At 60.5% G+C, this 23,856-nt stretch overlaps 2 non-coding genes across 2 annotated transcripts; both read left to right on the top strand.

The window, feature by feature from the left end:
- The first annotated feature begins 12,941 nt into the window (after positions 1-12,941).
- Positions 12,942-13,060, top strand: LOC131867839 (5S ribosomal RNA). The gene has a single exon (XR_009366371.1). It is a non-coding gene; the product is annotated as a 5S ribosomal RNA (ribosomal RNA).
- Positions 13,061-20,877: 7,817 nt separating this feature from the next.
- Positions 20,878-20,996, top strand: LOC131867830 (5S ribosomal RNA). The gene has a single exon (XR_009366362.1). It is a non-coding gene; the product is annotated as a 5S ribosomal RNA (ribosomal RNA).
- Positions 20,997-23,856: the final 2,860 nt, after the last annotated feature.

Genomic DNA, 23,856 nt, shown 5'->3' with positions numbered 1-23,856 from the left:
ACGGGAGCCGGAGCATGACGATGCAGAGTCTCGGTTCACAGGAGCCTGGGAAGAACATCCCGTACGGAACCCTTTACCCGAAAACATCCGAACCGCACATGCTCGCGACAGTCCTGCCGTTAGAGAATGCACCGTGCACGCGACCGAGTAAGGCCACTCAGAGACATCCATTTCCCAGGTATATGCCCCCTACGCACTTTTGGTGGCGCAACTCGCACGAACAGTCCCACCTCGACCCCGTAAACAAGCTTTTTTGCCTCGAAGAGTTCGTCGGAGACGAAGAAGCAACCTTCAGTGCAAACGTAGCACTCTTTTGTGCAACCGCCCAAACAACGCCCCCTCTACCCTCTGTCGAAACACTCGGCATTGCTGCTCCCTAAGGTGAGCTTCTCCTCATAGGCAATTCCGCTCTTATCCGGTCACGTTTGTGTGCCCGAATTTCGCAAGGCAACCTCCATGGGACATGGAAAAGACTCGAGAAGAGAGCTCGCTCACGGGAGAGAGAAGCCAAGGAGACCACGAGAGTGCTGAGAGTGGGACAGCGCTGAATAGGCGGGAGAAGCCTGCGCGTATAAACGGAGATATATATCCAATTGCAACGAAGGAACGTGCCAAAGATCGAGAACAATGGCAGAAATGCTAGTAACGTGCACTTCGGGACCAACGCATCACCGGAAGACAACCGCCAAACATCGAAAGAGTCGCGATGCTCCGCAACCTACGTGCAAAGCGGTCGCACACCGGGTAAGGGAGTGAGAGCCCCAAACATAGCTGGGCGAGGCGCTCACTCCGCTCTTTAATATCTCGTTAATACCGCCAAGGAAATGGCACAAGCACACACACACAAGCATCCTCGGAAGAGGACAGTTCGAGTGACAGGTCAAATCCAAGAGTTCCGAAGACTACCTCCAGGAACAATCGGGAACAAGACCGATTACAAGTCGTCGAGTCTGTTACTGGGCGAACACGAGATGCGCACAGGAAATCGATCAGCCCTCACAATGGCCCAAGGCCAGAGATCGGACTGCTACGATTTACCCCAACAATCATCGTGCCACTCTTCGCAGAGAGGTGATAGACGCCAACGAGCCCGCGCATAGCAATCGAGGTGTAAAAAGGGCGTTGAAGGCAGGAAGCCTGGACGAAAGAGGCTACGAGGTCACCTCGAAGCGGTCTAAGAATCGGGCGCACTTGGGGCGACTACCAGTGCCAACCCCTTATCCCGCGGTGCGTCCGACACACAGAAATTTCCAAGGCGGCCAAGGAGCCTCCCCGCATAGCAATCGGGGTGTGAGGTTACGGATGCAGCATTGATAGCAATCGAGGTGTGAGGCGAAGGATGCAGAAGTGAGAGCCGAGGGATGTAGCAGAGATAGCAATCGGGGTGTGTGATGCAGAAGAGATAGCAATCGAGGTGTGCGGTGGGAAGGGCCCAGCAGCCAGAATGCATGAAGCGACGGATGAAGCAGTGATGACAACCGGGCTGTGAGGAGAGGAGGGATGCAGCCAAGAAAGCAATCAGGGCTCGAGGCAAGGGATGCATCAAGGATAGCAATCATGTTGTGAGGCGAGATTCCAAAGGCTAAACGTGAGAGGCTGCAGGGTCGACTCAGAGAGGTCTATGCATGTGAGAGGCTGAAAGCAAGGTCGACTCGGAGCGGTCTATGCATCGGGCGCGCTTGGGGCGACTACCAGTGCCAACCCCTTATCCCGCGACGCGTCCGACAAAGAGAACGTTCCAAGGCGGCAGAGGAGGTTACCAGCCGAAGGATGCAGTAGCAATAACAGGTATAGTTCCGCGGCGGCCGAGAAGACTCACCGCATAGGAATCGGGATGCGAGGCGAGGGATGCGGCGGGAAGGCCCCGACGGCTAAACGGAAGAGGCTGCAGGGCCGCCTCGGAATGGTCCAAGCATCGGATGCGATTGGGACGACTACCAGTGCCAACCCCTTATCCCGCGATGCGTCCGATACACAGATAGTTCCAAGGCGGCCGAGGAGCCTCACCGCATATCAATCGGGGTGCGAGGCGAGGGATGGGGCGGGAAGGCCCCAACGGCTAGACGGAAGAGGCTTCAGGGCCACCTCGGAATGGTCCAAGCATCGGACGCGCTTGGGGCGACTGCCAGTGCCAACCCCTTATCCCGCGATGCGTCCGATACACAGATGGTTCCAAGGCGGCCGAGGAGCCTCACCGCATAGCAATCGGGGGTGCGAGGCGAGGGATGGGGCGGGAAGGCCCCAACGGCTAGACGGAAGAGGCTTCAGGGCCGCCTAGGAATGGTCCAAGCATCGGACACGCTTGGGGCGACTACCAGTGACAGCCCCCTATCCCGCGATGCGTCCGATACGAAGATGGTTCCAAGGCGGCCGAGGAGCCTCACCGCATAGCAATCGGGGTGCGAGGTGGGGGATGCGGCGAGATGGCCCCAACGGCTAGACGGAAGAGGCCACAGGGCCGCGTCGGAATAGTCCAAGCATCGGACGCGCTTGGGGCGACTACCAGTGACAACCCCTTATCCCGCGATGCGTCCGATACGAAGATAGTTCCAAGGCGGCCGAGGAGCCTCACCGCATAGCAATCGGGGTGCGAGGTGGGGGATGCGGCGAGATGGCCCCAACGGCTAGACGGAAGAGGCTGCAGGGCCGCCTCGGAATAGTCCAAGCATCGGACGCGCTTGGGGCCACTACCAGTGACAACCCCTTATCCCGCGATGCGTCCGATACGAAGATAGTTCCAAGGCGGCCGAAGAGCCTCACCGCATAGCAATCGGGGTGCGAGGTGGGGGATGCGGCGAGATGGCCCCAACGGCTAGACGGAAGAGGCCACAGGGCCGCCTCGGAATAGTCCAAGCATCGGACGCGCTTGGGGCGACTACCAGTGACAACCCCTTATCCCGCGATGCGTCCGATACGAAGATAGTTCCCAGGCGGCCGAGGAGCCTCACCGCATAGCAATCGGGGTGCGAGGCGAGGGATGCGGCGAGATGGCCCCAAAGGCTAGACGGAAGAGGCTGCAGGGCTGCCTCGGAATAGTCCAAGCATCGGACGCGCTTGGGGCGACTACCACTGCCAACCCCTTATCCCGCGATGCGTCCGATACACAGATAGTTCCGAGGCGGCCGAGGAGGTGGGGGATGCAGCGAGATGGCCCCAACGGCTAGACGGAAGAGGCTGCAGGGCCGCCTCGGAATAGTCCAAGCATCGGACGCGCTTGGGGCGACTACCAGTGACAACCCCTTATCCCGCGATGCGTCCGATACACAGATAGTTCCGAGGCGGCCAAGGAGCCTCACCGCATAGCAATCGTGGTGCGAGGTGGGGGATGCGGCGAGATGGCCCCAACGGCTAGACGGAAGAGGCTGCAGGGCCGCCTCGGAATGGTCCAAGCATCGGATGCGCTTGGGGCGACTACCACTGCCAACCCCTTATCCCGCGATGCGTCCGATACACAGATAGTTCCAAGGCGGCCGAGGAGCCTCACAGCATAGCAATCAGGGTGCGAGGCGAGGGATGCGGCGAGAAAGCCCCAACGGCTAGAGGGAAGAGGCTTCAGGTCCGCCTCGGAATGGTCCAAGCATCGGACGCGCTTGGGGCGACTACCAGTGACAACCCCTTATCCCGCGACGCGTCCGATACACAGATAGTTCCAAGGCGGCCGAGGAGCCTCACCGCATAGCAATCGGGGTGCGAGGCGAGGGATGCGGCGAGAAGGACCCAACGGCTACACGGAAGAGGCTTCGGGGCCGCCTCGGAATGGTCCAAGCATCGGACGCGCTTGGGGCGACTACCAGTGACAACCCCTTATCCCGCGACGCGTCCGATACACAGATAGTTCCAAGGCGGCCGAGGAGCCTCACCGCATAGCAATCGGGGTGCGAGGCGAGGGATGCGGCGAGAAGGACCCAACGGCTAGACGGAAGAGGCTTCGGGGCCGCCTCGGAATGGTCCAAGCATCGGACGCGCTTGGGGCGACTACCAGTGACAACCCCTTATCCCGCGACGCGTCCGATACACAGATAGTTCCAAGGCGGCCGAGGAGCCTCACCGCATAGCAATCGGGGTGCGAGGCGAGGGATGCGGCGAGAAGGACCCAACGGCTAGACGGAAGAGGCTTCGGGTCCGCCTCGGAATGGTCCAAGCATCGGACGCGCTTGGGGCGACTACCAGTGACAACCCCTTATCCCGCGACGCGTCCGATACACAGATAGTTCCAAGGCGGCCGAGGAGCCTCACCGCATAGCAATCGGGGTGCGAGGCGAGGGATGCGGCGAGAAGGACCCAACGGCTAGACGGAAGAGGCTTCGGGTCCGCCTCGGAATGGTCCAAGCATCGGACGCGCTTGGGGCGACTACCAGTGACAACCCCTTATCCCGCGACGCGTCCGATACACAGATAGTTCCAAGGCGGCCGAGGAGCCTCACCGCATAGCAATCGGGGTGCGAGGCGAGGGATGCGGCGAGAAGGACCCAACGGCTAGACGGAAGAGGCTTCGGGTCCGCCTCGGAATGGTCCAAGCATCGGACGCGCTTGGGGCGACTACCAGTGACAACCCCTTATCCCGCGACGCGTCCGATACACAGATAGTTCCGAGGCGGCCGAGGAGCCTCACCGCATAGCAATCGGGGTGCGAGGCGAAGGATGCGGCGAGAAGGACCCAACGGCTAGACGGAAGAGGCTTCGGGTCCGCCTCGGAATGGTCCAAGCATCGGACGCGCTTGGGGCGACTACCAGTGACAACCCCTTATCCCGCGACGCGTCCGATACACAGATAGTTCCAAGGCGGCCGAGGAGCCTCACCGCATAGCAATCGGGGTGCGAGGCGAGGGATGCGGCGAGAAGGACCCAACGGCTAGACGGAAGAGGCTTCAGGGCCGCCTCGGAATGGTCCAAGCATCGAACGCGCTTGGGGCGACTACCAGTGACAACCCCTTATCCCGCGACGCGTCCGATACACAGATAGTTCCGAGGCGGCCGAGGAGCCTCACCGCATAGCAATCGGGGTGCGAGGCGAGGGATGCGGCGAGAAGGACCCAACGGCTAGACGGAAGAGGCTTCAGGGCCGCCTCGGAATGGTCCAAGCATCGGACGCGCTTGGGGCGACTACCAGTGACAACCCCTTATCCCGCGACGCGTCCGATACACAGATAGTTCCGAGGCGGCCGAGGAGCCTCACCGCATAGCAATCGGGGTGCGAGGCGAGGGATGCGGCGAGAAGGACCCAACGGCTAGACGGAAGAGGCTTCAGGGCCGCCTCGGAATGGTCCAAGCATCGGACGCGCTTGGGGCGACTACCAATGACAACCCCTTATCCCGCGACGCGTCCGATACACAGATAGTTCCGAGGCGGCCGAGGAGCCTCACCGCATAGCAATCGGGGTGCGAGGCGAGGGATGCGGCGAGAAGGACCCAACGGCTAGACGGAAGAGGCTTCAGGGCCGCCTCGGAATGGTCCAAGCATCGGACGCGCTTGGGGCGACTACCAGTGACAACCCCTTATCCCGCGACGCGTCCGATACACAGATAGTTCCGAGGCGGCCGAGGAGCCTCACCGCATAGCAATCGGGGTGCGAGGCGAGGGATGCGGCGAGAAGGACCCAACGGCTAGACGGAAGAGGCTTCGGGGCCGCCTCGGAATGGTCCAAGCATCGGACGCGCTTGGGGCGACTACCGTTGCCAACCCCTTATCCCGCGATGCGTCTGATACACAGATAGTTCCGAGGCGGCCGAGGAGCCTCACCGCATAGCAATCGGGTTGCGAGGCAGATTATTGGGAAGGGAACCCCCTGGGATGCGGCTCAAGCAGTGCCCAAAGGGACTGGAATGCGGAATCACATCGAGAGACCCAAATGCTATACGAGGGCTCAAATCGAATTATCGATTTGGCCACGACATGGACGCATCGGAACGACTACCTTTGCCGAACCACTCGCAATTGCATCCATACCGAAACCAATAGACATTTCCGTTAGAGCCCTCGCATAGCATTCGGGAATCTCGCATGCCCCTCTAAATCGACCAATGCTGGCGCTCAATGAAAATCCGAGCGCTACCACCGTTCGAGCGCCAGCATTGGTCGAGTTAGAGGGGCACGGGGGAGAATGCTCCAATCAACACCTCCCCTATATAAGTTATTTGTCCGATTCTCGCACAACCGTAGTCTGCCTCGTCGAATCAAACAACGGTCCCAGATTCCGACTTCCGTTCCGTAGAGACCCAAAAGCTAGATGGAGGCTCGCAAGAAAGAGAGTCGGCGCATAGCAATCGGGTTTCTCGAACGTTTAGGGACCGAGCTCACTTGCGGATAGGGCAAAATCCGCCAAGCAACCCAAAAGCTAGACGGGGGCTCGAATCGAATCGCCTAGGCGGCCACAACAACGACGTGTTGGATCGACTACCAGTGCCAAACCATTCAGCAAGACTAGTCTGTGTCGAGGCCGGATAGAGATTCTCAGAGAGCGCCCGCATAGCATTTAGGAGACCTGCCGCGTCCCTCACACTCGACAAATGGTGGTGCACGTTTATAAATCCGAGCGATCCCAACCCTTTCAAGCACCAACATCGGTCGAGATAGAGGGGCACGGAGGGGGCTGCGTGAGACAACACAGTCCCCTATATAAGTTATTTGTCCGATTCTCACACATCCGAAGAATGGTCATCAAATCGGACAACAGCCCAAACTTCCGACTTCCGTCCCAGAAAGCCCAAGAGCTATCTAAAACGTTCATGGCCGGAACTCGATCGCGGCTATACCAGTCCGCCAAGCAACCCAAAAGCTAGACTGGAGCTCTAGTCGAATCACCTCTGTGGCCATTGCAAGGACGTGTTGGAGCGACTACCATTGCCGAACCATTCCGCAGGTCGAGTCCATACCAAGGCCGCATAGAGATTCACGATGAGCTCCTGCATAGCAATCAGGAGACTTGCCGTGTCCATCACAATCGATAAATCCTGGTGCAAGATTTTTGCATCCGAGCGCTCCAACCAGTCGAGCACCAGCATCAATCGACATAAACGGGCACGGGGGGAGGATGCTCGAGAACACTACCTCCCCTATATAAGTTATTTGTCCGATTCTCAAGCAGCCGAAGTCTGGTCATCGAATCGGGTCAAAGACCACAACTTCCGACTTTACCCACAATGCAAGTCATCGAATCGAACATCGGCCCCCGAGTCGGACTCCATGCGTATGTCAGGTCATCGGACCCAAATTCCGCCTTCCTGCGCATGGCGGGCCATCAATATCAACTCGGTCATCGGACCCAAACTCCGCCTTTTTGCGTATGGCACGCCTTCAAATCGGTCATCGGACCCAAATTCCGCCTTCCTGTGCATGGCGGGCCATCAACATCAACTCGGTCATCGGACCCAAATTCCGCCTTTCTGCGCATGGCACGCCATCAACTCGGTCATCGGACCCAAATTCCGCCTTCCTGCGCATGGCAGGTCATCGGACACAAATTCAGACCTCGCCAATATGCCTACGTATCGAATCGGTCATCGGACCCAACTTCCGACTTCATCCATACTGTAGGGTCTTTGAGGTTGGCGCGGTGCGCTCAACCCAGGGAGTCGACCCATCGAAGCATACACCTCCCCTATATAAGCTATTTGTCCGATTCCCACACCTGTGTAGTTTGCACCTCTGACCAGGACATCGACCCCAACTTCCGAACTCGACTGCAACGACGGCACCAGCGCCTTGGTGCGCACCTTGCGACGCACAGTCCCAACATTCGCCTTCCTGCACATGGCAGGTCATCGGACCCAAATTCCGACCTCGCGAGTATGCCTACATATCGAATCGGTCATCGGACCCAACTTCCGACTTCATCCATACCGTAGGGTCTTTGAGGTTGGCGCGGTGCGCTCAACCCGGGGAGTCGACCCAACGAAGCATACACCTCCCCTATATAAGCTATTTGTCCGATTCCCACACCTGTGTAGTTTGCACCTCCGATCAAGACATCGACCCCAACTTCCGAACTCGCCTCCAACGACCGAACCAGCGCCTTGGTGCGCACCTTGCAACGCACAGTGCCAACATTCGCCTTCCTGCACGTGGCAGGTCATCGGACCCAAATTCCGACCTCGCGAGTATGCCTACATATCGAATCGGTCATCGGACCCAACTTCCGACTTCATCCATACCGTAGGGTCTTTGAGGTTGGCGCGGTGCGCTCAACCCGGGGAGTCGACCCAACGAAGCATACACCTCCCCTATATAAGCTATTTGTCCGATTCCCACACCTGTGTAGCTTGCACCTCCGATCAGGACATCGACCCCAACTTCCGAACTCGACTAAAAAGACCGCACCAGCGCCTTGGTGTGCACCTTGCAACGCACAGTGTCAACATTCGCCTTCCTGCACATGGCAGGTCATCGGACCCAAATTCCGACCTCATGAGCATACCTACTAATCGAATCGGTCATCGGACCCAACTTCCGACTTCATCCATACCGTAGGGTCTTTGAGGTTGGCGCGGTGCGCTCAACCTGGGGAGTCGACCCATCGAAGCATACACCTCCCCTATATAAGCTATTTGTCCGATTCCGACACCTGTGTAGTTTGCACCTCCGCTCAGGACATCGACCCCAACTTCCGAACTCGCCTGCAACGACCGAACCAGCGCCTTGGTGCGCACCAAAAGTGCGCACTTTTGGAGGGCACTTTTCTGCGCTCCAAAGGTGCGCACTTTTGGAGGGCACTTTTTGGAGGGCACTTTTCTGCGCTCCAAAGGTGCGCACTTTTGGAGGGCACTTTTTGGAGGGCACTTTTCTGCGCTCCAAAGGTGCGCACTTTTGGAGGGCACTTTTTGGAGGGCACTTTTCTGCGCTCCAAAGGTGCGCACTTTTGGAGGGCACTTTTTGGAGGGCACTTTTCTGCGCTCCAAAGGTGCGCACTTTTGGAGGGCACTTTTTGGAGGGCACTTTTCTGCGCTCCAAAGGTGCGCACTTTTGGAGGGCACTTTTTGGAGGGCACTTTTCTGCGCTCCAAAGGTGCGCACTTTTGGAGGGCACTTTTTGGAGGGCACTTTTCTGCGCTCCAAAGGTGCGCACTTTTGGAGGGCACTTTTTGGAGGGCACTTTTCTGCGCTCCAAAGGTGCGCACTTTTGGAGGGCACTTTTTGGAGGGCACTTTTCTGCGCTCCAAAGGTGCGCACTTTTGGAGGGCACTTTTGTGCACTCCAAAGGTGCGCACTTTTGGAGGGCACTTTTCCTGTGCTCCAAAGGTGCACACCTAGGTGAGCACCTTCGACCACACCTTGTAGCACACCAAACTCTGACTTTCGACTTCATCCGCAATGCAGGGTCTTTGAGGTTGGCGCAATGCGCACAACCAGGGGAGTCGACCCATCAAACCCAACACCTCCCCTATATAAGCTATTTGTCTGATTCTCATACATGCGTAGCCTGCAGGAGCAATTAGGACATCGACCCCAACTTTCGGCTTCTAAACGAAAACAAGGTCTTTGAGGTTGGTGTAATGCGAACAACTAGGGGAGTCAACCCATCAAACCCAACACCTCCCCTATATAAGCTATTTGTCTGATTCTCATACATGTGTAGTCTACAGGAGCAATTAGGACATCGACCCCAACTTTTGACTTCTTAACGAAAACAAGGTCTTTGAGGTTGACGTAATGCGCACAACCAGGGGAGTCGACCCATCAAACCCAACACCTCCCCTATATAAGCTATTTGTCCGATTCTCATACATGTGTAGCCTGCAGGAGCCATTAGGACATTGACCCCAACTTTTGACTTCTTAACGAAAACAAGGTCTTTGAGGTTGGCGTAATGCGCACAACCAAGGGAGTTGACCCATCAAACCCAACACCTCCCCTATATAAGCTATTTGTCTGATTCTCATACATGTGTAGCCTGCAACAACGATTAGGACATCCACCCCAACTTCTGAATTCGTCTGCGTTGACCGCACCAAAGGTGCACGCCTTGGTGCTCACCAAAATCCGACTTCCGACTTCTTCTGCTATGCGGGGTCTTTGAGGTTGGCGCAGTGCGCACAACCAGGGGAGTCAACCCACCGAATGCAACACCTCCCCTATATAAGCTATTTGTCTGATTCTCATACATGCGTAGACTGCAGCAATGATTAGGACATCCACCCCAACTTTTGACTTCTTAAACAAGACAGGGTCTTTGAAGTTGGTGCAGTGCACACAACCAGGGGAGTCGACCCATCAAACGCAACACCTCCCCTATATAAAGCTATTTGTCCGATTCTCATACGTGTAGTCTGCAGCAGCGATTAGGACATCGACCCCAACTTCCGAATTCGTTTGCATTGACCGCACCAAAGGTGCACGCCTTGGTGTGCACCCTGGAGTGCACTTTGGTGCTCACCTCGGTGCACACTTTGGTGTGCACCTCGGTGTGCACCAAAGGTGCGCACCTTGGAGCGCACCAAAGGTGTACACTTTGGAGCGCACCACATAGGGTCTTTGAGAGGTTGGCGCAGTGCGCACACCAAGGTGGGTGTTGAGGTGCGTGCCGAGGTGGGTGGGTGCTAGGGTGCGCTCCATGGTGGGTGCCAGGGTGGGTGCGTGCTAGGGTGGATTCCAAAGAGGGTCATAGGGTGGGTGCCAAGGTGGGTTGGTGATATAGTGGGTTCAAAGGTGGGTACTAGGGTGGGTTCCAAGGTGGGTCACAAGTTGGGTGCCAGGATGCGTGGGTGTTAGGTTGGGTGCCAAGGTGGGCTCCTGCGTGGGTGGGTGCTAGGGTGGGTTTCAAGGTGGACGCGAGGGCGGGTGCCAAGGTGGGTAACAAGTTGGGTGTTAGGATGGGTGAGTGCTAGAGTGGGTGCCAAGGTGGGTGGGTGCTAAGGTGGATGCCAAGGTGGTTCACAGGGTGGGTGAGTTCTAGGGTGAGTTCCAAGGTGGGTCACAGGTTCAGTGCTAGGGTGGGTGTCAAGGCGGGTGTCGAGGTGCCTGGGTGCTAGGGTGTGGATGCCAATGTGGGTCATAGGGTGGGTACTAGGGTGGGCTGCAATGTGGGTGCCAAGGTGGGTAACATGCTCGGTGGGTTCTAAATTGGGTGCCAGGGTGGGTGTGCACCCACCTTGCCCGAGGTGGGTGCCAAGGTGCCAGTGTGGGTGGGTGCTAAGGTGGATGCCAAGGTGGGTGAGAAGGTGGGTGATAGGTTGAGTGGTAGGATGGGTGGGTGCCAAGATGGGTCACAGGGTGGGTGCAAGGGTGGGTAGGTGCTAGGGTTGGTGTCAGGGTGGGTGGGTGCTAGGTTGGGTTCCAAGGTGGGTGCGAGGGTGAGTGTCAAGGTGGGTCACAGGTTAGGTGCTAGGATGGGTGAGTGCTAGGGTGCAAAGGTGCCAGGGTGGGTGCTAGGATGGGTCGATGCTAGGGTGAGTGGCAAGGTGGGTCCACAAGTGTCAAGGTGGGTGCCGAGGTGGGTGCCAAGTCGGCGACTGCTATGGTGGATGCCAAGGTGGGTCACGGGGTGGGTGCCAAGTTGCTAGGTTGGGTTCCAAGGTGGGTGCCAACGTGGGTGCTAGGGTGCGTGGGTTAAAGGGTGTGTCACAACGTGGGTGCCAGGATGGGTGCGCACCCACACTGGCCAAGACGGGTGCGGGTGCAAGGTTGGGTTCCAAGCCCGGTCACAGGCTGGGTGCTAGGATGGGTGGGTGCCAAGGTGGGCACCAGGGTGGGTGCACCCACCCTGGCCAAGGTGGGTCACGGGGTGGGTCCTAGGGTGGGTAACGGGGTGGGTACTAAGGTGCGTGCCAAGGTGGGTCATAGGGTGGGTGCCAAGGTGGGCACCAGGGTGGGTGTGCACCAACCCTAGCCAGGGTAGGTCACGGGGTGGTTGTCGGGGTGGGCGTCAAGGAGCCAAGGTGGGTGGCAAGTAGCCAAGTTGCGTGCCAAGGTGGGTGTCGGGGTGGGTGCCAAGGATCCAAGGTGGGTGCCAAGGAACCAAGGTGGGTGTCTGGGTGGGTGCCGAGGTGGGAGCCAGGGTGGGTCCCAAGGTGAGTGCAAAGGTGGGTGCCAGGGTCAAGGTGAGTGCCAATGTGGGTTCCAAGGTGCCAGGGTCAGGGTGAGTGCCAATGTGGGTTCAAAGGTGCTAAGTTGGGTGCGAGGTTGGGTGCGAGGGTGGGTGGGTGCCAAGGTGTGCTAGGTGGAAGCCCGGGTGGGTCGGCATCCCATGGGTGTCGAGTTGGGTGCCTGATGGGTGCTTCTTGTCAAGTTTTAGTCGTCGGGACTCATTTCGAGCCTTAGAGGTCGTTTCTTGTCCGGTTGCCCTGTCTTCGACCTGGGAACCCAATTTTGGTCCTCGGGTCCCATTTTTTTTTGTCTCGCATCCCACTTTTGGCCTGTGGCCTTTTCGGGGTCGATTCTCGTTTTGGGCATCAGAGCATGTTTCTTCTCCTAAAACCCAATATTTGTTTATTAAGTCTCGGAACACATTTTTGTTCTCGTGGACCCATCATGGGTCTTGGAACGCATTTGTGGTCCTTGGGTCCCATTTTGCATCCCGAAACTTGTGTTTTGGTGCTTGATCCCTATTTTGGGTGCCCACCTTGCACCAAGTGCGCACCCGGGGCAAACCGAGCGCCTTGGTGCACCGGGGCAAGATCGAGCGTGCACCCGAGGCGCCCCGAACATGCACCAAGGTGCACTCGGCCCACATGTGAGCGCAGGTCGTTGCGCCCGAGGTGGTGTGTGGGCACCGCGTTGCAGACGGGACACTGCACGCACACGACGCCCCCTCCAGGTGCACGCACGTAGGCCGGGCCGGGTGCACACCCGACGCCCTAGCAAGGTGCGCGCACCCGGGCAGGGCTCACACTTGGCGAACGGGGCGCACTTCGCGAGGGAGGGTGTGCACCTCGACGGGGGTGGGTGGCCGGGGTGGATTCGCACGTGGGTCGCGGTTTGCTAAGTACACACTGCGACAAGCTCATAACGGGTGCGATCATACCAGCATTAGTGCACCGGATCCCATCAGAACTCCGCAGTTAAGCGCGCTTGGGCCGGAGTAGTACTGGGATGGGTGACCTCCCGGGAAGTCTCGGTGTTGCACCCTTTTTTAGTTTTTCGCCGGGCGTCGCAATGCTATTTGAATAAACCTTTTGCCCGTTTGCGTTCTCGTCGGGGCCGGGCCGGGCCGGGGTGCGCTGCCCGCACTACCGCGCGCGCGGGGGCGACACCGAGCGCGCACCCGAGGCACCCCGAGCACACAGGCCACGGTGCAACCCGGGCGTTGTGCGCGCACCCCGGTGCGCCCGAGGTGCTGCGCGCGCACCCAGGTGAAATCGGTGTGCACCTCGGCCAGTGCGCGCTCGGTCGAGTCGCGCACGTTGGCCAAGGTGCACGGTGATGTTTCTTACTCTAAGGTTCCGCACCAGACGCCCGGGACAGGTGAGCGAAGCTGGGCGGGGCCGGGTGCGCGGCCGGGGCAGGTGCACGCAGCTGGAGAGAGCTTTGGAGCACACTTCGGAGCGCACCAATGATGCGCTCCATTCAAAAGTTTCCTGAAAAGGCAAAAAAAGTTGAGATTATAGAATTTCCCACTTGAGAGATTGTAAAAAAAAAAAATTTAAAATGAAGGAAACGCGGGTGCCAAGGTGTGCGCAGCCCAGCCAAGGTGTGCGCACCAAGGCGCCCACCCTGGCGAAGGTGCACGCAAGGTGCGCACCCGAGGCAAACCGGACAATTAACCCAACTTTCGACTTCGCGCGCACCTTGGAGCGCACTTCGGAGCGCTCCTTGGTGCGCACCAATCTTGGGCACCTCGGAGTGCACCATGGCGCCCACCAAGGTGCGCACCCGGGGCAAACCGAGCTCCGACTTCGTGCGCACCTTGGAGCGCACGAAAGGTGCGCACCATGGCGCCCACCAAGGTGCGCAGCCCAGCCAAGGCGTGCGCATCAAGGTGCGCACCCTGGCGAAGGTGCGCACCCGGGGCAAACCGAGCTCCGACTTCGTGCGCACCTTGGAGCGCACAAAAGGTGCGCAACCCAGCCAAGGTGTGCGCACCCCGGTCAAACCGAGCTCCGAATCGTGCGCACCAGAGGTGCACGCCATCGTGCGCACCTTGGAGCACACTTCGGAGCCCTCCTTGGTGCGCGCCGATGTTGCGCACCTCGGAGCGCACCCGGGGAAAACAATGCAATTAACCCGACTTTCGACTTCGTGGGCACCTCGGAGCGCTCTCGGGTTCGCACCTCGGAGCACACCGAGGTGCGCACCTTTGATGCGCTGCCTTCACCAATTTCCAGAAAAGGCAAGAAAACATTGAGAAGGTGTGCGCACCGAGGTGCCCACCCTGGCGAAGGTGCACGCGAGGTGCGCACCCGGGGCAAACCGGGCTCCGACTTCGTGCACGCCGCACCTTGGAGCACACTTCGGAGCGCTCCTTGGTGCGCACCAGGGCGCGCAACCCAGCCGAGGTGCCCACCCCGGCGAAGGTGCACGCGAGGTGCGCACCCGGGGCAAACCGGGCTCCGACTTCGTGCACGCCATGGTGCCCACCGCGGCGAAGGTGCACGCGAGGTGCGCACCCGGGGCAAACCGGGCTCCGACTTCGTGCACGCCGCACCTTGGAGCACACTTCGGAGCGCTCCTTGGTGCGCACCATGGTGCCCACCAGGGCGCGCAACCCCGCCGAAGGTGCACGCGAGGTGCGCACCCGGGGCAAACCGGGCTCCGACTTCGTGCACGCCGCACCTTGGAGCACACTTCGGAGCGCTCCTTGGTGCGCACCATGGTGCCCACCAGGGCGCGCAACCCCGCCGAAGGTGCACGCGAGGTGCGCACCCGGGGCAAACCGGGCTCCGACTTCGTGCACGCCATGGTGCGCACCGCGGCGAAGGTGCGCACCCGGGGCAAACCGGGCTCCGACTTCGTGCACGCCGCACCTTGGAGCACACTTCGGAGCGCTCCTTGGTGCGCACCAGGGCGCGCAACCCAGCCGAGGTGCCCACCCCGGCGAAGGTGCACGCGAGGTGCGTACCCGGGGCAAACCGGGCTCCGACTTCGTGCACGCCGCACCTTGGAGCACACTTCGGAGCGCTCCTTGGTGCGCACCATGGTGCCCACCAGGCCGCGCAACCCAGCCAAGGTGTGCGCACCAAGGTGCACGCGAGGTGCGCACCCGGGGCAAACCGGGGTCCGACTTCGTGCACGCCGCACCTTGGAGCACACATCGGGGCGCTCCCGGGTTCGCACCGGCGTTGCGCACCGTGGTGGGCACCTCGGAGCACACCAAGGTGGGCAGCGAGGTGCGCACCTTTGATGCGATGCCTTCACTAATTTCCATAAAAGGCAAAAAAAAAACGAGATTTTAAAATTTCCGTTTTGAAAGATAGTGAGAAAAAGGGAATGCTGGTGCCATCTTGAGCCCGCCCTGGTGCGCAGCCCAGCCAAGGTGTGCGCACCAAGGTGCCCACCCTGGCGAAGGTGCGCGCCCGGGCAATTAATCCAACTTCCAACTTCGCGCGCGCCAGGGTGGGAGCGCACCCAACAACCGGGCCTGGGAAGAGCCAATGCGAGAAACCCCACCAAACGCTCTGACAAAAAAAGAGGGGGCGCTCCAGTAACCCCGCTTCGGAGCGCACCCTGGGCAAACCCAGCCAAGGTGCCCACCCCGGCCAAGGTGCAGGCGAGGTGCGCACCCGGGGCAAACCGGGCTCCGACAACGTGCACGCCGCACCTTGGAGCACACTTCGTAGCGCTCCCGGGTGCGCACCTCAGAGCACACCAAGGTGGGCAGCGAGGTGCGCACCTTTGATGCGCTGCCTTCACTAATTTCCAGAAAAGGCAAAAAAAAAAGGAGATTTTAAAATTTCCGTTTTGAAAGATAGTGAAAAAAACGGAACGCGCGTGCCATCTTGAGCCCGCCCTGGTGCGCAGCCCAGGTAAGGTGCCCACCCTGGCAAAGGTGCGCACCCGGGCAATTAACCCTACTTCCGACTTCGTGCGCGCCAGGGTGGCAACCGGGCCTCGGAAGAGCCAATGCGAGAAACCCCACCAAACGCTCCGACAAAAAAAGAGGCGGCGCTCCAATAACCCCGCTTCGGAGCGCAGCCGGGGCAAACCCAGCCAAGGTGCCCACCCCGACGAAGGTGCACGCGAGGTGCGCACCCGGGGCAAACCGGGCTCCGACAACGTGCACGCAGCACCTTGGAGCACACTTCGAAGCACTCCCGGGTGCCCACCGGCGTTGCGCACCGTGGTGGGCAGCGAGGTGCGCACCTTTGATGCGCTGCCTTCACTAATTTCCAGAAAAAGGCAAAAAAAAATGAGATTTTAAAATTTCCGTTTTGAAAGATAGTGAAAAAAAAGGAACGCGGGTGCCATCTTGAGCCCGCCCTGGTGCGCAGCCCAGGCAAGGCATGCGCACCAAGGTGCCCACCCGAGGTGCACACCCGGGGCAAACCGGGCTCCGACTTCGTGCAGGCCGCACCTTGGAGCACACTTCGGAGCGCTCCTTGGTGCGCACCATGGTGCCCACCAGGGCGCGCAACCCAGCCAAGGTCTGCACACCAAGGTGCCCACCCCGGCGAAGGTGCACGCGAGGTGCGCACCCGGGGCAAACCGGGCTCCGACTTCGTGCACGCCATGGTGCCCACCGCGGCGAAGGTGCACGCGAGGTGCGCACCCGGGGCAAACCGGGCTCCGACTTCGTGCACGCCGCACCTTGGAGCACACTTCGGAGCGCTCCTTGGTGCGCACCATGGTGCCCACCAGGGCGCGCAACCCAGCCAAGGTGTGCGCACCAAGGTGCACGCGAGGTGCGCACCCGGGGCAAACCGGGGTCCGACTTCGTGCACGCCGCACCTTGGAGCACACATCGGAGCGCTCCCAGGTTCGCACCAGCGTTGCGCACCTTTGATGCGCTGCCTTCACTAATTTCCAGAAAAGGCAAAAAAAAACGAGATTTTAAAATTTCCGTTCTGAAAGATAGTGAAAAAAACGGAACGCGGGTGCCATCTTGAGCCCTTCCTGGTGCGCAGCCCAGGCAAGTTGTGCGCACCAAGGTGCCCACCCTGGCGGAGGTGCGCGCCCGGGGCAATCCGGGCTCCGACTTCGTGCACTGCATGGTGCCCACCAAGGCGCGCAACCCAGCCAAGGTGCCCACCGCAGCGAAGGTGCACGCGAGGTGCGCACCCGAGGTGCACACCCGGGGCAAACCGGGCTCCGACTTCGTGCACGCCGCACCTTGGAGCACACTTCAGAGCGCTCCTTGGTGCGCACCAGGGCGCGCAACCCAGCCGAGGTGCCCACCCCGGCGAAGGTGCACGCGAGGTGCGCACCCGGGGCAAACCGGGCTCCGACTTCGTGCACGCCATGGTGCCCACCGCGGCGAAGGTGCGCACCCGGGGCAAACCGGGCTCCGACTTCGTGCACGCCGCACCTTGGAGCACACTTCGGAGCGCTCCTTGGTGCGCACCATGGTGCCCACCAGGCCGCGCAACCCAGCCAAGGTGTGCGCACCAAGGTGCACGCGAGGTGCGCACCCGGGGCAAACCGGGGTCCGACTTCGTGCACGCCGCACCTTGGAGCACACATCGGGGCGCTCCCGGGTTCGCACCGGCGTTGCGCACCGTGGTGGGCACCTCGGAGCACACCAAGGTGGGCAGCGAGGTGCGCACCTTTGATGCGATGCCTTCACTAATTTCCATAAAAGGCAAAAAAAAAACGAGATTTTAAAATTTCCGTTTTGAAAGATAGTGAGAAAAAGGGAATGCTGGTGCCATCTTGAGCCCGCCCTGGTGCGCAGCCCAGCCAAGGTTTGCGCACCAAGGTGCCCACCCTGGCGAAGGTGCGCGCCCGGGCAATTAACCCAACTTCCAACTTCGCGCGCGCCAGGGTGGGAGCGCACCCAACAACCGGGCCTGGGAAGAGCCAATGCGAGAAACCCCACCAAACTCTCTGACAAAAAAAGAGGGGGCGCTCCAGTAACCCCGCTTCGGAGCGCACCCTGGGCAAACCCAGCCAAGGTGCCCACCCCGGCCAAGGTGCAGGCGAGGTGCGCACCCGGGGCAAACCGGGCTCCGACAACGTGCACGCCGCACCTTGGAGCACACTTCGTAGCGCTCCCGGGTGCGCACCTCAGAGCACACCAAGGTGGGCAGCGAGGTGCGCACCTTTGATGCGCTGCCTTCACTAATTTCCAGAAAAGGCAAAAAAAAAAGGAGATTTTAAAATTTCCGTTTTGAAAGATAGTGAAAAAAACGGAACGCGCGTGCCATCTTGAGCCCGCCCTGGTGCGCAGCCCAGGTAAGGTGCCACCCTGGCAAAGGTGCGCACCCGGGCAATTAACCCTACTTCCGACTTCGTGCGCGCCAGGGTGGCAACCGGGCCTCGGAAGAGCCAATGCGAGAAACCCCACCAAACGCTCCGACAAAAAAAGAGGCGGCGCTCCAATAACCCCGCTTCGGAGCGCAACCGGGGCAAACCAAGCCAAGGTGCCCACCCCGACGAAGGTGCACGCGAGGTGCGCACCCGGGGCAAACCGGGCTCCGACAACGTGCACGCAGCACCTTGGAGCACACTTCGAAGCACTCCCGGGTGCCCACCGGCGTTGCGCACCGTGGTGGGCAGCGAGGTGCGCACCTTTGATGCGCTGCCTTCACTAATTTCCAGAAAAAGGCAAAAAAAAATGAGATTTTAAAATTTCCGTTTTGAAAGATAGTGAAAAAAAAGGAACGCGGGTGCCATCTTGAGCCCGCCCTGGTGCGCAGCCCAGGCAAGGCATGCGCACCAAGGTGCCCACCCGAGGTGCACACCCGGGGCAAACCGGGCTCCGACTTCGTGCAGGCCGCACCTTGGAGCACACTTCGGAGCGCTCCTTGGTGCGCACCATGGTGCCCACCAGGGCGCACCCGAGGCAAACCGGGCTCCGACTTCGTGCACGCCGCACCTTGGAGCACACATCGGAGCGCTCCCAGGTTCGCACCAGCGTTGCGCACCTTTGATGCGCTGCCTTCACTAATTTCCAGAAAAGGCAAAAAAAAACGATATTTTAAAATTTCCGTTCTGAAAGATAGTGAAAAAAACGGAACGCGGGTGCCATCTTGAGCCCTTCCTGATGCGCAGCCCAGGCAAGTTGTGCGCACCAAGGTGCCCACCCTGGCGGAGGTGCGCGCCCGGGGCAAACCGGGCTCCGACTTCGTGCACTGCATGGTGCCCACCAAGGCGCGCAACCCAGCCAAGGTGCCCACCGCAGCGAAGGTGCACGCGAGGTGCGCACCCGAGGTGCACACCCGGGGCAAACCGGGCTCCGACTTCGTGCACGCCGCACCTTGGAGCACACTTCAGAGCGCTCCTTGGTACGCACCAGGGCGCGCAACCCAGCCAAGGTGCTCACCCCGGCGAAGGTGCACGCGAGGTGCGCACCCGGGGCAAACCGGGCTCGGACTTCGTGCACGCCGCACCTTGGAGCACACATCGGAGCGCTCCCGGGTTCGCACCAGCATTGCGCACCTTTGATGCGCTGCCTTCACTAATTTCCAGAAAAGGCAAAAAAAAGAAAAAAATGAGATTTTAAAATTTCCGTTTTGAAAGATAGTGAAAAAAACGGAACGCGGGTGCCATCTTGAGCCCGCCCTGGTGTGCAGCCCAGGCAAGTTGTGCGCACCAAGGCACCCACCCTGGCCAAGGTGGGTCACGGGGTGGGTCCTAGGGTGGGTAACGGGGTGGGTACTAAGGTGCGTGCCAAGGTGGGTCATAGGGTGGGTGCCAAGGTGGGCACCAGGGTGGGTGTGCACCAACCCTAGCCAGGGTAGGTCACGGGGTGGTTGTCGGGGTGGGCGTCAAGGAGCCAAGGTGGGTGGCAAGTAGCCAAGTTGCGTGCCAAGGTGGGTGTCGGGGTGGGTGCCAAGGATCCAAGGTGGGTGCCAAGGAACCAAGGTGGGTGTCTGGGTGGGTGCCGAGGTGGGAGCCAGGGTGGGTCCCAAGGTGAGTGCAAAGGTGGGTGCCAGGGTCAAGGTGAGTGCCAATGTGGGTTCCAAGGTGCCAGGGTCAGGGTGAGTGCCAATGTGGGTTCAAAGGTGCTAAGTTGGGTGCGAGGTTGGGTGCGAGGGTGGGTGGGTGCCAAGGTGTGCTAGGTGGAAGCCCGGGTGGGTCGGCATCCCATGGGTGTCGAGTTGGGTGCCTGATGGGTGCTTCTTGTCAAGTTTTAGTCGTCGGGACTCATTTCGAGCCTTAGAGGTCGTTTCTTGTCCGGTTGCCCTGTCTTCGACCTGGGAACCCAATTTTGGTCCTCGGGTCCCATTTTTTTTTGTCTCGCATCCCACTTTTGGCCTGTGGCCTTTTCGGGGTCGATTCTCGTTTTGGGCATCAGAGCATGTTTCTTCTCCTAAAACCCAATATTTGTTTATTAAGTCTCGGAACACATTTTTGTTCTCGTGGACCCATCATGGGTCTTGGAACGCATTTGTGGTCCTTGGGTCCCATTTTGCATCCCGAAACTTGTGTTTTGGTGCTTGATCCCTATTTTGGGTGCCCACCTTGCACCAAGTGCGCACCCGGGGCAAACCGAGCGCCTTGGTGCACCGGGGCAAGATCGAGCGTGCACCCGAGGCGCCCCGAACATGCACCAAGGTGCACTCGGCCCACATGTGAGCGCAGGTCGTTGCGCCCGAGGTGGTGTGTGGGCACCGCGTTGCAGACGGGACACTGCACGCACACGACGCCCCCTACAGGTGCACGCACGTAGGCCGGGCCGGGTGCACACCCGACGCCCTAGCAAGGTGCGCGCACCCGGGCAGGGCTCACACTTGGCGAACGGGGCGCACTTCGCGAGGGAGGGTGTGCACCTCGACGGGGGTGGGTGGCCGGGGTGGATTCGCACGTGGGTCGCGGTTTGCTAAGTACACACTGCGACAAGCTCATAACGGGTGCGATCATACCAGCGTTAGTGCACCGGATCCCATCAGAACTCCGCAGTTAAGCGCGCTTGGGCCGGAGTAGTACTGGGATGGGTGACCTCCCGGGAAGTCCCGGTGTTGCACCCTTTTTTAGTTTTTCGCCGGGCATCGCAATGCTATTTGAATAAACCTTTTGCCCGTTTGCGTTCTCGTCGGGGCCGGGCCGGGCCGGGGTGCGCTGCCCGCACTACCGCGCGCGCGGGGGCGACACCGAGCGCGCACCCGAGGCGCCCCGAGCACACAGGCCACGGTGCAACCCGGGCGTTGTGCGCGCACCCCGGTGCGCCCGAGGTGCTGCGCGCGCACCCAGGTGAAATCGGTGTGCACCTCGGCCAGTGCGCGCTCGGTCGAGTCGCGCACGTTGGCCAAGGTGCACGGTGATGTTTCTTACTCTAAGGTTCCGCACCAGACGCCCGGGACAGGTGAGCGAAGCTGGGCGGGGCCGGGTGCGCGGCCGGGGCAGGTGCACGCAGCTGGAGAGAGCTTTGGAGCACACTTCGGAGCGCACCAATGATGCGCTCCATTCAAAAGTTTCCTGAAAAGGCAAAAAAAGTTGAGATTATAGAATTTCCCACTTGAGAGATTGTAAAAAAAAAAAATTTAAAATGAAGGAAACGCGGGTGCCAAGGTGTGCGCAGCCCAGCCAAGGTGTGCGCACCAAGGCGCCCACCCTGGCGAAGGTGCACGCAAGGTGCGCACCCGAGGCAAACCGGACAATTAACCCAACTTTCGACTTCGCGCGCACCTTGGAGCGCACTTCGGAGCGCTCCTTGGTGCGCACCAATCTTGGGCACCTCGGAGTGCACCATGGCGCCCACCAAGGTGCGCACCCGGGGCAAACCGAGCTCCGACTTCGTGCGCACCTTGGAGCGCACGAAAGGTGCGCACCATGGCGCCCACCAAGGTGCGCAGCCCAGCCAAGGCGTGCGCATCAAGGTGCGCACCCTGGCGAAGGTGCGCACCCGGGGCAAACCGAGCTCCGACTTCGTGCGCACCTTGGAGCGCACAAAAGGTGCGCAACCCAGCCAAGGTGTGCGCACCCCGGTCAAACCGAGCTCCGAATCGTGCGCACCAGAGGTGCACGCCATCGTGCGCACCTTGGAGCACACTTCGGAGCCCTCCTTGGTGCGCGCCGATGTTGCGCACCTCGGAGCGCACCCGGGGAAAACAATGCAATTAACCCGACTTTCGACTTCGTGGGCACCTCGGAGCGCTCTCGGGTTCGCACCTCGGAGCACACCGAGGTGCGCACCTTTGATGCGCTGCCTTCACCAATTTCCAGAAAAGGCAAGAAAACATTGAGAAGGTGTGCGCACCGAGGTGCCCACCCTGGCGAAGGTGCACGCGAGGTGCGCACCCGGGGCAAACCGGGCTCCGACTTCGTGCACGCCGCACCTTGGAGCACACTTCGGAGCGCTCCTTGGTGCGCACCAGGGCGCGCAACCCAGCCGAGGTGCCCACCCCGGCGAAGGTGCACGCGAGGTGCGCACCCGGGGCAAACCGGGCTCCGACTTCGTGCACGCCATGGTGCCCACCGCGGCGAAGGTGCACGCGAGGTGCGCACCCGGGGCAAACCGGGCTCCGACTTCGTGCACGCCGCACCTTGGAGCACACTTCGGAGCGCTCCTTGGTGCGCACCATGGTGCCCACCAGGGCGCGCAACCCCGCCGAAGGTGCACGCGAGGTGCGCACCCGGGGCAAACCGGGCTCCGACTTCGTGCACGCCGCACCTTGGAGCACACTTCGGAGCGCTCCTTGGTGCGCACCATGGTGCCCACCAGGGCGCGCAACCCCGCCGAAGGTGCACGCGAGGTGCGCACCCGGGGCAAACCGGGCTCCGACTTCGTGCACGCCGCACCTTGGAGCACACTTCGGAGCGCTCCTTGGTGCGCACCAGGGCGCGCAACCCAGCCGAGGTGCCCACCCCGGCGAAGGTGCACGCGAGGTGCGTACCCGGGGCAAACCGGGCTCCGACTTCGTGCACGCCGCACCTTGGAGCACACTTCGGAGCGCTCCTTGGTGCGCACCATGGTGCCCACCAGGCCGCGCAACCCAGCCAAGGTGTGCGCACCAAGGTGCACGCGAGGTGCGCACCCGGGGCAAACCGGGGTCCGACTTCGTGCACGCCGCACCTTGGAGCACACATCGGGGCGCTCCCGGGTTCGTACCGGCGTTGGGCACCGTGGTGGGCACCTCGGAGCACACCAAGGTGGGCAGCGAGGTGCGCACCTTTGATGCGATGCCTTCACTAATTTCCATAAAAGGCAAAAAAAAAACGAGATTTTAAAATTTCCGTTTTGAAAGATAGTGAGAAAAAGGGAATGCTGGTGCCATCTTGAGCCCGCCCTGGTGCGCAGCCCAGCCAAGGTGTGCGCACCAAGGTGCCCACCCTGGCGAAGGTGCGCGCCCGGGCAATTAACCCAACTTCCAACTTCGCGCGCGCCAGGGTGGGAGCGCACCCAACAACCGGGCCTGGGAAGAGCCAATGCGAGAAACCCCACCAAACGCTCTGACAAAAAAAGAGGGGGCGCTCCAGTAACCCCGCTTCGGAGCGCACCCTGGGCAAACCCAGCCAAGGTGCCCACCCCGGCCAAGGTGCAGGCGAGGTGCGCACCCGGGGCAAACCGGGCTCCGACAACGTGCACGCCGCACCTTGGAGCACACTTCGTAGCGCTCCCGGGTGCGCACCTCAGAGCACACCAAGGTGGGCAGCGAGGTGCGCACCTTTGATGCGCTGCCTTCACTAATTTCCAGAAAAGGCAAAAAAAAAAGGAGATTTTAAAATTTCCGTTTTGAAAGATAGTGAAAAAAACGGAACGCGCGTGCCATCTTGAGCCCGCCCTGGTGCGCAGCCCAGGTAAGGTGCCCACCCTGGCAAAGGTGCGCACCCGGGCAATTAACCCTACTTCCGACTTCGTGCGCGCCAGGGTGGCAACCGGGCCTCGGA

The sequence above is a fragment of the Cryptomeria japonica genome, unplaced genomic scaffold (assembly GCF_030272615.1).
Source record: "Cryptomeria japonica unplaced genomic scaffold, Sugi_1.0 HiC_scaffold_185, whole genome shotgun sequence".
Taxonomy (NCBI): Eukaryota; Viridiplantae; Streptophyta; class Pinopsida; order Cupressales; family Cupressaceae; genus Cryptomeria; species Cryptomeria japonica.
The sequence above is the reverse complement of the archived record's forward strand: the minus strand, read 5'-3'. Positions and strand labels throughout refer to the sequence as shown.